The sequence below is a fragment of the Capra hircus genome, chromosome 16 (genome assembly GCF_001704415.2).
Source record: "Capra hircus breed San Clemente chromosome 16, ASM170441v1, whole genome shotgun sequence".
Classification (NCBI taxonomy): domain Eukaryota; kingdom Metazoa; phylum Chordata; class Mammalia; order Artiodactyla; family Bovidae; genus Capra; species Capra hircus.
The window spans coordinates 61,560,632-61,574,742 of NC_030823.1; positions in this window are offsets into that span (position 1 = coordinate 61,560,632).

The window sequence follows — 14,111 nt, forward strand, 5'->3', positions numbered from 1 at the left end:
TGATTTGGAACTCACGCATAAAAACAAACGGAGGAGAAAAATCTAACGAAGTTAGCATGCGGAGCATCTCATAGCTGGGACGAGTTGGGTAGAGGTGAGGAAAACAAACTCTAGAACAAAGACAAGGTTAAGGTGGGAAATACCAGCTGGTCCCAGAAAGAGGAAGGCATGTGACCTGAAATCCTCATTTATGCCAGATCACGGACCAACTCGTTAGCATGGTACTAGAGACGGCCTCTTTCCACCCTAGGTAGTGGATTTAAAGGCCTCAGAGGATTCATAGAGCCCTGGAAAAAATTTTCCAGACTTGGGAGATGCAGAGAAAGGAGGTTCTTGCTTTCAAGCAGCCTGAAGACAACCTCAGTGACTTTAGCTGCGCTTTGATAAAGTAGTGCCAACAGTGGACAGATTTCATTGACCTTCCTAGTGGCATAAGTGTCATGGGAGGGGAGAGGGAGGAGGGGAGGGGAAAGGGGGGAGGGGCGGCGAGTGGCACAGGAGAGGAGCTTTATCATGAACAAATGTCAGACTCCACACGGCACTCTGCTAATAGCCTCAGAGGATAACGTTGCAAGGAAATGGACAACAGGGTGTCCAGGTCATACCCTCTGCCCTTTGGTATCCAAGGTCAGGACATTCCACCCCTTGGTTTGCTCTTAGAGGATGCACACTTCAGATGGGATTGAAAGGCAAACTGGGTGCTCTGCCTTAGGCTGTTAAAACGCTGCCACCTGTGTTACAAAACCCATGCGAGTCAAGGCGCTCCAGACGCTTCCTTACAGGCAGCATCCATTGTGGTGTGGCGTGCCAGCCTGACATCCCTTCAGTGACCATGTGTGACTGGCAGCCAGTGCTGGCCCGCCCACAGTATCGGTGCGTCTCACCCAAAGCCAGAGTTCAGCACTGCATGTTGACCAGGTGGATATCCTGTAACATAGATGCTCGTTTGGATCCAAAAGGAAAACCATTAAAAATTAAAGAAAGACGAACAACTTTCATGTTTCTTTGGGGGGTGGGGTGTGGTCCAAGAAAATAAATAAAACCTTGTTGTAAAGAATTCATCAGCCTGATTGCCTTCACTCATTCAATGTGTTTCTTTGAATGTGAAGTCGCTCAGTCGTCTCCAACTGTTTGCGACCCCATGGACTGTAACCTACCAGGCTCCTCTGTCCATGGGATTTTCCAGGCAAGAGTACTGGAGTGGGGTGCCATTGCCTTCTCCAGGGGATCTTCCCGACCCAGGGATCAAACCAGGGTCTCCCACATTGCAGGCAGACGCTTTACCATCTGAGCCACCAGGGAAACCCTGTGTTTCTCTGCTCCCACTCAAAAAGAAGATCATGGGAGTGAAACTTTCCTCTCAGGGATGCTCAGTGGGAAAGGGGGGATGGGCGTGGCAACAGCTTCCAGACGTGGATGTCTTCTCAACCCATCTGGTTATGAGGAATTCCAGGGTTTCCTGAAGTTCTGGGACATCCTGTCCTAGAAGATTTTCTTCTATTATAAATGTTTGTCTTATAGGAAAGAAAAAATAAATAACCAGACAAACTAGTTCCCTGAAGCTGAAAAAGTTGGCAGATTTTTCTGATCAGAAAAATACCATCTCTGGGGGAAGAATTGAAAAACAGGCAGAGGGCTTCTCTGGTGGCTCAATGGTAAAGAACTTACCTGCCAGGGCAGTAGACACAGGTTTGATCCCTGGTCCAGGAAGATCCCAAATGCCCACAGGGGTAAGTAAGCCCATGCACCACAACTACTGAGGCTGTGTTCTAGAACCTGGGCACCACAAGAGCTGAGCTCACCTGCCGTGACTACAGAAGCCTGGACGCTCTAGAGCCTGTGCGTCACAAGAGAAGCCACTGCATGGGGCCAGAGGCGCAATGAGTAACGCGTCTGACTACGGATCAGAAGATCAGAAGAGAGGCCACTGCAGTGAGAAGCCCGGGTGCCGCAACTAGAGTAGCCCTGCTCACCGCAACTGGAGAAAAAGCCTGTGCGGCAATGAAGACCCAACACAGCCAAATAAAATTATAACACACACACACACAGACACAGACACAGACACACACAGACACAGACACATACACACACACAAAAATAGAGAAAAGCCTGTGCGGCAATGAAGACCCAACACAGCCAAATAAAATTATCACACACACACACAGAGACACAGACACAGACACACACAGACACAGACACACACACACACACAAAAATAGAGAAAAGCCTGTGCAGCAATGAAGACCCAACACAGCCAAATAAAATTATCACACACACACACACACACGAAAATAGAGAGAAGCCTGTGCAGCAATGAAGACCCAACACAGCCAAATAAAATTATAACACACACACACACACACACACATACACACACATACACACACACACAGACATACCCAAATACACACATACACATACACACACACACACGAACATAGAGAAAAGCCTGTGCAGCAATGAAGACCCAACACAGCCAAATAAAATTATATAACACACACACAGACACACATACACACACACACACACACACAGAGACACACACACATATACATACACACACACACAAACATAGAGAAAAGCCTGTGCAGCAATGAAGACCCAACACAGCCAAATAAAATTATAACACACACATATACACACACACAGACACAGACACACACAGACACACACAGACAGACACACAGACACACATACACACACACACAGACACACATACACACACACACACACGAACATAGAGAAAAGCCTGTGCAGCAATGAAGACCCAACACAGCCAAATAAAATTATATATAACACACATACACACACACAGTGACACAGACACACATACACACAGACATACACACATATATACACACACACACACACAAACACAGAGAAAAGCCTGTGCAGCAATGAAGACCCAACACAGCCAAATAAAATTATATATAACACACACACACACACACACATACACACACACACACACATACACCCACACACCACATACACAAACATAGAGGAAATGCCTGTGCAGCAATGAAGACCCAACACAGCCAAATAAAATTATAACACACACACACACACATATACACACACATATACACACACATACACACACACACACACCACACACACATGAACATAGAGAAAAGCCTGTGCAGCAATGAAGACCCAACACAGCCAAATAAAATTATATAACACACACACACAGACACAGACATACACACATAGACACACACACACATATACACACACACAGACACACACACACATGAACATAGAGAAAAGCCTGTGCAGCAATGAAGACCCAACACAGCCAAATAAAATTATCTCACACACACACACACACACACACACACACTTCTCTAAAAGAAGGCAGAGAATCTCTTTATGGAACATAGGGCTTCATGAATAAAACTATAATCAACTTACCCCCCTAAAGGAAGGGAAGATGATGGGATACCAACTCCCTGCCAAGTTCAGGAGGGAGCAGACACCCCAAGATTTTCAGGAAATGCTGCCCATTCTTCCCTTCCACTCATATCATCCCTCATCTAACACAATGGCTCCTTTAATAAAAAGAATCAGTCCGTGGGTTCAGTGAGCCCTTTGAGTTTCCATGCTGAGAACAACTTTTTGTCTCATTCTCCCCATCATCATCTCTTACTCCTAGTATTGGGTTTATTATTTTAATCAGCATAATTCTTTTGTCAATTAAATAAAACCCGGAATTCTAGGGTAAGCCCCCCATTTTTGCAGTTCCATCAAAAATAAACTCTGAAGCCCTAGGAAACATAATTTTGTTAAGTGAGCACTATTGCACCACATTTCTGTATAGTTTCGACTGTGAGAAAATGGCCTAGTTCCTTGGAGGCTGGATTGGAAATCTCTAAATTCTTGTCCAACTCAAATGTCGTGTGTTTTCTGGTCACGATGTCTTTCCCATGGTTTCTATCACCGTGGGCGCTGGGGAGAGTGAATGTCAGCCACAGTCTTCCTTACCAACATTCTTTCATGGAATAACCAGTTGGTTTGTTCAGGCAAAGGGTGGTTAGTAAGGAATTTCCACAGGGTTTGTTTGGTTCCCTTCTCATCTAGACCTTAGGTCCATAGTATTTCGCAGGGTAACGGCACTAGAGAACATATATAAACAAAGAAGACGCTATTCTGAACTTCTCTCTGGTGCTTCTGTGTTATGATTCTGAGCATATCTTGGTTACCCTAACACATGACCTTTAACCTAAATTTTCTACAATATTAAAAATGTGTCTTTACTTGTATACCAAGTTCCTTTGCTGATAAGCTAGGAAAACTCCCAAACCAAATACCAAGACATCAGTTCCTTAAACACAAAATATTGGGATGAGTCACAGGTGTAGATGGCTCTAGAACACCTCAAGCATATGAATCAACAGAGAGAAGGAAGAGAGGCTATAAACGCAGGCGCTAGAGTCAGACCCAACTGAGTTCAAATATGTGCACCACCATTCATGACCTGTGGGCCCTTGAGCAAGCCACTTAACCTAACACTTTCTTCATCTTTAAAATGGAACAGTAAGAACCTCCCCAGTGGTCCAGTGGTTAAGACTTCACCTTCTAGTCTGGGGGTACGAGTTTGATCCCTGGTCAGGGATCTAGAATCTTACATGCCTTCTGTCCAAAAACCCCAAACATAAACCAGAAGCAATATTGTAACACATTTAATAAAGACTTTAAAAATGGTCCACATCCAAAAAAAAAATCTTACTAAAACAAAATGGAAAAATATAACAACTACCTTATAGGGTGGTTGTATAGATCAGACTAGTTGTTGCTTATAAAGAGAATAGCCAGGACTTCCCAGGCATTCTAGTCATTAAGACACCATGCTTCTAATAAAGGGGGTGTGTGGCCAATCCCTGGTCAGAGAACTAAGATCCCATATACCTTCGTGTCCACTCCCAGCCCAAAAAAGGAAAGAAAGGATAGCCAGGGCCTATGGTAGGCATTTGAAGAAAGTCTGGGAACACTATCTCTGTCATCACTGTCACATAAAAGTATACTCCCCAACTCCCCTAAACCCAAGACACTTAACCCTTCAGTGTGTGTGTTAGTCGCTCAATGGTGTCTGACTCTTTGCAACCCCACAAACTGTAGCCTCCAGGCTTCTCTGCCCATGGAATTCTCCAGGCCAGAATACGGGAGTGGGTTGCCGTTTCCTTCTCCAGAGGATTTTCCCAACTCAGGGATCAAACCCTGGTCTCCTGCATGGCAGGCAGATTCTTCATCCTTTGAGCTCCAGGGAAGTCCTGCAGAAGAATATGCTGGGTGGACATTCCCTTTCTGTCAGTGAAACACAGAGGACTATCTGATCCATAGAGAGCTTTCTAATGAGAAGGGAATAAATTAAACTTTAAAAAGTAAGCAAATCATTATTACATATGTATTTTCAAATAATGCCTCCAGTCTTGTTTGAGAAACAAGCCCTAATTTGCTTATTCTTCACTTCTATTTCCATTTTCATTTAATAACAAAATGGGAGAAACATTAGTGGGAAATAGTATAAAAGCAGGAATAAAGTAAATGGCAACCTTAAAAATACTGCATACACACAAACGTAGCAATATTCAAGGCAATTTGAAATAAGAAGCAACTCACAAATTAATGGTACATGTGTTAACAACTGAGTCCATCCAGAAAGGAGATTCTCATGCCTTGGGGCCTTGTTTTCAAATCTGTGGTCTGATGTTTTCTAACTGTGATGCTAGAGAAGATTATTGGGAGCCCCATGGACAGCAAGGAGATCAAACCAATCTATCATAAAGGAAATCAACCCTGAATATTCACTGGAAGGACAGATTCTGAAGCTGAAGCTCCAATACTTTGGCCACCTGATCAAAAAGCAAACTCATTGAACAGATCCTGATTCTGGGAAAGGTTAAGACAGGAGAAGGGGTTGACAGAGGACAAGATGGTTAAATGGCATCATCAACTCAATGGACATGAGTTTGAGCAAACTCTGGGAGATAGTGAAGGACAGGGAAGCCTGGCATGTTGCAATCCATGGGGTTGCAGAGTGTCAGACAGGACTTGGAGACTAAACAACTGCTTCTGCATGCCAGACATATATATACATAAAATACCTAAAGCCTCAAGCTGCTGATATTTAAATGATTCTGTAACACATGGAAATCATAGAACCAGAATGTTAATGCAGGAAGGAGCTTAGGTGTTAATTCTGGCCCAAGCCAGTTCATACATGAGGAACGTAAGATTTAGAAAAAATCTAACACGGGTTTTTCCAGAGATTAAGGAGGTCTCCTGTGAATCTGGAAAACCACACGAGGCTGCAGCCACCCTAGCACAACTTTCAAAAAAGAAGAAAACAGCAGAGAAATACTGAGGAGGCCCTCTTGCTCACATGTCCAGAAGACTCCTTTGATAATCTAATGGAAGCTATGGACTATCTTCTTTGATAAAAGCACACAAAAAAACTGTCTTCACATCCCTCAAACCCACCCCAGAGCCTGTTTCTAACTCCCCTGCAACAGTCCCAGGAGGTCTTAGGGAAAGACCAAGCACAAACAGAGCTACATGCGCCAAAGGAATTCAAAGGAAGAGCTGTGACATCAAACTATTTGGACCCAGAAATAAAGGATAGAATCCAGGCCCAGTTCCCAGGCATACTGGAAATACTGCTTTTCTCACCCTCAGAATCTGAGATCTGATGGCTTGGTTTGGATGGGAGTACAGTGGGCTGGGAAAGGTTTGAGAGGGGGAAAGGGTGCCTTATGTAAACACAGCTTAGTAAACTCACTGACACAAAGCAAGAGATCTGGGCCCAAATTCCAGTTATACATCGAATAATCCCTGCAGCCATGATACTTGATATGACACTGAAAGATGAACCCCCTCCTTCCAAGTCAGTAGGTGTCCGATATGCTACTGGAAAAGAGCAGAGAAATAGCTTCAGAAAGAATGAAGAGGCTGAGCCAAACCAGAAATGACACCCAGTTGTGGATGTGTCTGGTGGTGAAAGTAAAGTCTGATGATGTAAAGAACAATATTGCATAGGAACCTGGAATGTCAGGTCCATGAATCAAGGTAAATCGGAAGCGGTCAAACAAGAGATGACAAGAGTGAACATCGACATTTTAGGAATTAGTAAATTAAAATGGACAGGAATGGGTGAATTCAATTCAGATGACTATTATATCTACTACTATGGGCAAAGATCCCTTAGAAGAAATGGAATAGTCCTCATAGTCAACAGAACAGTCCAAAATGCAGTACTTGAGTGCAATCTGAAAAATGACAGAATGATCTCAGTTCATTTTCAAGGCAAACCATTCAACATCACAGTAATCCAAGTCTATGCCACAACCACTAATGCTGGAGATGAATGGTTATATGAAGACCTACAAGAACTTCTAGAACTAACACCAAAAAAAGATGTCCTTTTCCTCATAGGGGACTGGAATGCAAAAGTAGGAAGTCAAGAGATACTTGGAATAATTTGGCCTTATGTACAAAATGAACAGGCTAACAGAGTTTTGCCAAGATAATGCACTGGTCATAGTAAACACCCTCTTCAACAACATAAGAGAAGACTCTGCAAGTGAACATCACCAAATGGACAATATCAAAATCAGACTGATTATATTCTTTCCAGCCAAAGATGGAGAAGCTCTATACAGTCAGCTAAATCAAGATCGGGAGCTGACTGTGGCTCAGATTATGAGCTACTGTTTGCAAAATTCAGACTTTATTTGAAGAAAGTAGGGCAAACTACCAGGCCATTCAGGTATGACCTAAATCAAATGATTATGCAATGGAAGTGACAAATAGATTCAAGAGATTAGATATGATAGACAGAGTGCCTAACAAACTACGAATGGAGGTTCATAACATTGTACAGGAGGTGGTGACCAAAACCATCCTCAAGAAAAACAAATGCAACAGTATAAAAAGGTTATGAATAGCTGAGAAAAGAAGAGAAGTGAAAGGCAACAGAGAAAAGGAAAGATATAGTCATCTGAATACAGAGTTCCAAAGAATAGCAAGGAGAGATAAGAAAGCCTTCCTCAGTGAACAATGCAAAGAAATAGATGAACACAATAGAACGGGAGAGACTAGAGATCTCAAGAAAATGAGAGATACCAAGGAAACATTTCATGTAAAGATGAGCACAGTAAAGGACAGAAACAGTAAGGAGCTAACAGAAGCAGAAAATATTAAGAAGACATGGCAAGAACACACAGAATTGTACAAAAAAGATCTTAATGAACCATATAAGCACGATGGTGTGGTCACTCACCTAGAGCCAGACATCCTGGAGTGTGAAGCCAAGTGGGCCTTAGGAAGCATTACTAAGAGCAAAGTTATTGGAGGTGAAGGAATTCCAACTGAACTAACTATTTAAAATCCTAAAAGATAATGCTGTGAAAGTGCTGCACTCAATATGCCAGCAACTTTGGAAAACTCAGCAGTGGCCACAGGACTGGAAAAGGTCAGTGTTCATTCCAATTCCAAAGAAGGGCAATGCCAAAGAATGTTAAACTACTGTACAATTGTGCTCATTTCACATCCTAGTGAGGTAATGCTGAAAATCCTTGAAGTTAGGCTTCAACAGTACATGAACTGACAACTTCCACATGTACAAGTTCCATTTAGAAAAGGCAGAGGAACCAGAGATCAAATTGCCAACATCCCCTGGATCACAGAAAAAGCAAGGGAATTCTAGAAAAATACGTACTTCTCCTTCACTAACTACACTAAAGCCTTTGACAGTGTGGATCACAAAAAAATGGTGGAAAATTCTTTAACAGATGGGAATATCAGAACACCTTACCTGCCTCCAGAGAAATTGTAAGAAGGTCAAGAAGCAACTGCTAGAGCCAGACATGAACAATGGACTGGTTCAAAATTGGGAAAGGAGTCCATCAGGGCTGCTTATGCTCACCCTGCTAATTTAACTTACATGCAGAGTACATCATGTGAAATGCCAGGCTGGATGAAACACAAGCTGGAATCAAGATTGCTGGGAGAAATATCAACAACCTTAGATACGCAGATGATACCACCCTAATGGTAGAAAGTGAAGAGGAGCTAAAGAGCCTCTTGATGAAGGTGAAAGAGGAGAGAAAAAGCTGACTTAGAACTCAACATTCAAAAAACTATGATTATGGTATCCAGTCCCATCATTTCATGGCAAATAGATGGGGAAAAAGCAGAAACAGTGACAGACTTCACTTTCTTGTGTTCCAAAATCACTGTGGATGGTGAATGCAGCCATGAAATTAAAAGACCCTTGTTTCTTGAAAGAAAAGCTAAGACAAACCTAGACAGCATCCTAGAAAGCAGAGACATCAATTGGCCGACAAATGTCTGTCTAGTCAAAGCTATGGTTTTTCCGGTAGTCATGTACAGATGTGAGAGTTGGACCATAAGGAAGGCTGAGTGCCCAAGAATTGGTGCTTTTAAACTGTGGTGCTGGAGAAGACTCTTGAGAGGCCCTTGGACAGCAAGGAAATCAAACCAGTCGATCCTAAAGGAAATCAACCCTGAATATTCATTGAAAGGACTGATGCTGAAGCTGAAGTTCCAATCCTTGGCCTCCTGATGCAAAGAGCTGACTCATTGAAAAATACCCTGATGCTGGAAAAGATTGAGGGCAGGAGGAGAAGGGGGTGACAGAGGATGAGATGGCTGGATGACATCACTAACTCAATGGAAATGAGTTTGAGCAAATTCCAAAAGACAGTGAGGACAGGGAAGCCTGGTGTGCTGCAGTCCATGGGGTCGCAAAGAGTTAGACACAACTGAGTGACTGAACTGAAATGAAGGCACAGACACAGTCTTCTGGCCACCACATTCTGTCCTGGGAATACACAGCTAAAGACGATAATGTGAGTGAGCGAGGGTCACATCAAACCCTTTGGAGGCTTTACCATCTTCTCCAGGTTTTCCATTCCCCAGCACGACGCCGAAGCTGTCCTCAGTGGAGGTTATCTGGAGCAGTGCCAAGGGATGCCTCCCGCTGCTGCGCCCCATCAGTCTTGAAATCGCACTATGATGGCAAGGCTTGTACAGGGCAGAACACCCGGGCTGGAGGGCAGTTCCCATTTATCACACTGGGCCCTACCCCCTCCCTGCCTACCACAGTCCAGCCCTCATCAGTCCCTGAGATTAGTGCTGAGAAACCCAAGAGGATCCCGTTTCTCAGGAGACTGTGGGAGCCGTGGTGTAACACATCCTCCGACCTTGACTCTGTTTGTCCCCAGGACTTCATCCTGAAGTCAGTGAGCAGCCACTGAGGTGGTTAGAAGCAGAGGAAAGACACGGTCTGATCTGTAAAAACAAAAACACTTCAGCTGAAATGAGACGAACCAGGTTCAAAGGGGAGAGATCCATTATCCCGGATGAGGATAATGACAGCAGAGATGGAAAGAAGTGGACAGAACTGAGGAGTCCATTCAGGAGAGGATTAGGCAGGATCTGAGGACTGGTTGGTGTGGCACACGGATGCACGAGTCTGTAGTTTCCAATGAGGGACCCAGCAAGTTAGTTAAGGTGATGTGTCCGTTTCTCTTTGCTGCTGCAACAAATTATGCAAACGAGTGGCCTGAAACCATGCAAATTTATTCTCTTATAGATCTGGAGGTCAAAAGTCCAAGATCACTTTCACAGGACTGAAGTCAAGACATTTGCAGGGCTGGTTCTTTCTGAAGCCTCTAAGGGAGAATTCCTTGCCTGCCGTTTTCTGCTTCTAGGGGCCACCCATATACTTTAGCGTCTGGACCCTTGCTCCATCTTCAAAATGTATCACTCTGAGCATCATAGTACCTTCTTCTCTCAGAAGGCAACCCCTTACTCCTAAGAAATGGTTATTGTAAACCTATTTTTAAATAGGGCTTCCTTAGTGGCTCAGTGGTAAAGAATCTGCCTGCCAATCCACCCACTGGAGACATGGGTTTGTTCCCTGGGTCAGGAAGACCCCCTGGAGGAGGAAATGGCAACCCACTCCAGTCTTCTTGCCTGGAAAATTCCACGGACAGAGGAGTCTGGTGGGCTACAGTCCATGGGGTCTCAAAAGAGTCGGACATGACTGAAGCGATTAAACAACAGTAACAATAATTTTTAAATAATTCTCCCACTCTTGTCTCAAAGACAAGTCCCAGTTTGCTTACTTTTCATTTCTAACTTCCATATTCATTTCACAACAAAATGGTAGATAGAGGTACTCGGAGAGGATTTTCAGGCACCATGATTGGCCACCAGCTGCTAACTTCCCTTGAGACAGGGAGAGAGAAAGCTGGGATAGGAGAGGAAGGAAAAGGAAGAGGTATTAACACAACCAAAGTACAACTTTACCATACCAAGCATCACCATCACCATGCCACCAAGCATGGCAAAAAGGTTCTTTTGTAATTAGAAATATCAGCGGGTTAGTCACATACTAATCGAGACCTATTTTTGCTTGAATTAGGTCAGTCTTCGTTAAATGCCTCTCTAGAAATAGGCGGAGGTCGAACTCCCCATGGGTGGTTTGCAGTGATGCAGCAGAAATGACTCATGTTCGCTGCTGCTACAAGCAACACAGATGGCTGGGAGCGGCGGATGGAAGCTGCCCTGCCAACTCCCCCAAGACTGAAGCCCACCCTCCCACCATCCCTACTTCAAGCCATGCAAATAGACTGCAGGTGGGCAACCGTGGCTTCTGAACTGACCCTTATGCTGGGGGCACAACAGTTTCTTAATCCTCTGCTATCAGAATGCCAGGAATTATATCTCAGCTAGCTGTGTATTTGTGACTGGCACAGAGAAGGTCCTGGCATCCTGATAGACTGGCATGTCTCTCTAGTGGAATAAATAATCACTCCAGTTGGGTTCTCATGGGGTGATCAACTTGTTTCAGCTTGCCTGAAAGGTCTGCATCCTGGGTAAACCAATCATTGGTCTGTCTAGAGCTCTTCAGAAAGGGTAAGATGCAGGGCCAAATCTCTACTTGAAAGATATTCCAGGTTCTACACAGTGTATGACATAATGTTCAAGATGAAAGGGATATTAGTGAATATCTGATCTAGTAATTCTAAACCATAGTGTATATCAGAATCCCCTAGGCTATTTACCGAAAATGCAGATTCCTGAGTGCTACCTCCAGAAATACTGATAAAATACGTCTTGGTGGGCTCCATATGTTGCCATTTTATAAGCATCCTGGGTGATTCAGATTAAAATGGTCCAAGAGGCCATGTTTGAGAAACAGGAATTTAATTCTAGCCTCTCATTTTACTGATAAGAAATCTATCCTGAACTGAATCACTTTGCTGTACACCTGAAACTAACACATTATTAATCAACTTTATTTCAATATAATATAAAAATTTCTAAAGAACAAAATCTATCCTGCATCAGTTCAGTTCATTTCAGTCACTCAGTCATGTTCGACTTTTCACGACCCCATGAATTGCAGCACGCCAGGCCTCCCTGTCCATCACCAACTCCTGGAGTTCACTCAAATTCATGTCCATTGAGTCGGTGATGCCATCCAGCCATCTCATCCTCTGTCGTCCCCTTCTCCTCCCGCCCTCAATCCCTCCCAGCATCAGGGTCTTTTCCAATGAGTCAACTCTTCGCATGAGGTGGCCAAAGTACTGGAGTTTCAGCTTCAGCATCAGTCCTTCCAAAGAACACCCAGGACTGATCTCATTTAGAATGGACTGGCTGGATCTCCTTGCAGTCCAAGGGACTCTCAAGAGTCTTCTCCAACACCACAGTTAAAAGAATCAATTCTTTGGTGCTCAGCTTTCTTCACCATCCAACTCTCATATCCATACATGACCACTGGCTCACAACCATAGCCTTAACTATATGGACCTTTGTTGGCAAAGTAATGTCTCTGCTTTTGAATATGCTATCTAGGTTGGTCATAACTTTCCTTCCAAGGAGTAAACGTCTTTTAATTTCATGGCCGCAATCACCATCTGCAGTGATTTTGGAGCCCCCCAAAATAAAGTCTGACACTGTACCCACTGTTTCCCCATCTATTTCCCATGAAGTGATGGGACCAGATGCCATGATCTTAGTTTTCTGAATGTTGAGCTTTAAGCCAACTTTTTCACTCTCCTCTTTCACTTTCATCAAAACGCTTTTTAGTTCCTCTTCACTTTCTGCCATAAGGCCACATAATAGGCCAATAACAGCCTCATCTAAAATAAAAACTCAGATACACATTCTCTTCCAAGTTCAGTAATTTCCATTTAGAGCATTTGGGGGCTACATGAGCCTTCCTTTTAGAAGAAGTCTGTTTATATTGTCCCTCCAGAAAATATCATCTACCTGAGAAAATATTTAACAAAAAGGAAAACTGAGACTTATTGGATGTAAATGTGCTTATATCCAATAAGTCATTTATAAGCACAATAAGTACATTTATAGGGTTTCAGCTTTCTTTTCTGTTAGTGGCTGATGTCAAGTTCAAAGGAATAGAAGTTATAATGCTTTGTTTTCCTTCTTGAAGGGTTTCTTAGAAACATTAGCTGCTTTGAGCCAGTCTGCTCTTATATAAAAGTTTTGAGACCTCACACTAACTTAGCCAGGATAAGTGATGTTAATTATAAAGGTATGTAGGATTAAAACAGAACTTCCCTGGTGACTCAGACAGTAAAGAATCCACCTGCAATGTATGAGACCTGGGTTTGATCCCTGGGTTGGGAAGGTCCCCGGGAAAAGAAAATGGCAACACACTCCAGTATTCTTGCCTGGAGAATCCCATGCACAGAGGAGCCTGGTATGCTACAGTCCATGAGGTCACAAAGAGTCGGACATGACTGAGTGACTAGCATACACAGGATTAAGACACAGTCACAAAATCCTTAATTCAGGTTCCAAAATTTGTCCTTTGTGAAACTGGACCCAGGGCATTTCCTGTCAATGTCACTCTTCTCTGGTTTGCCCATACGATGTAGAGCCAGTTTGACACAGCAAGCTTTTGAAAGCAGTGTTTTAAGGTACGTATGCTTAGTCGCTCAATTGTGTTCTACTCTTTGAGATCCCCCATGGACTATAGCCCACCAGACTCTTCTGTCCAAGGAATTCTCCAGGCAAGAATACTGGAATGGGTTGCCATTTCCTACTCCAGGGGA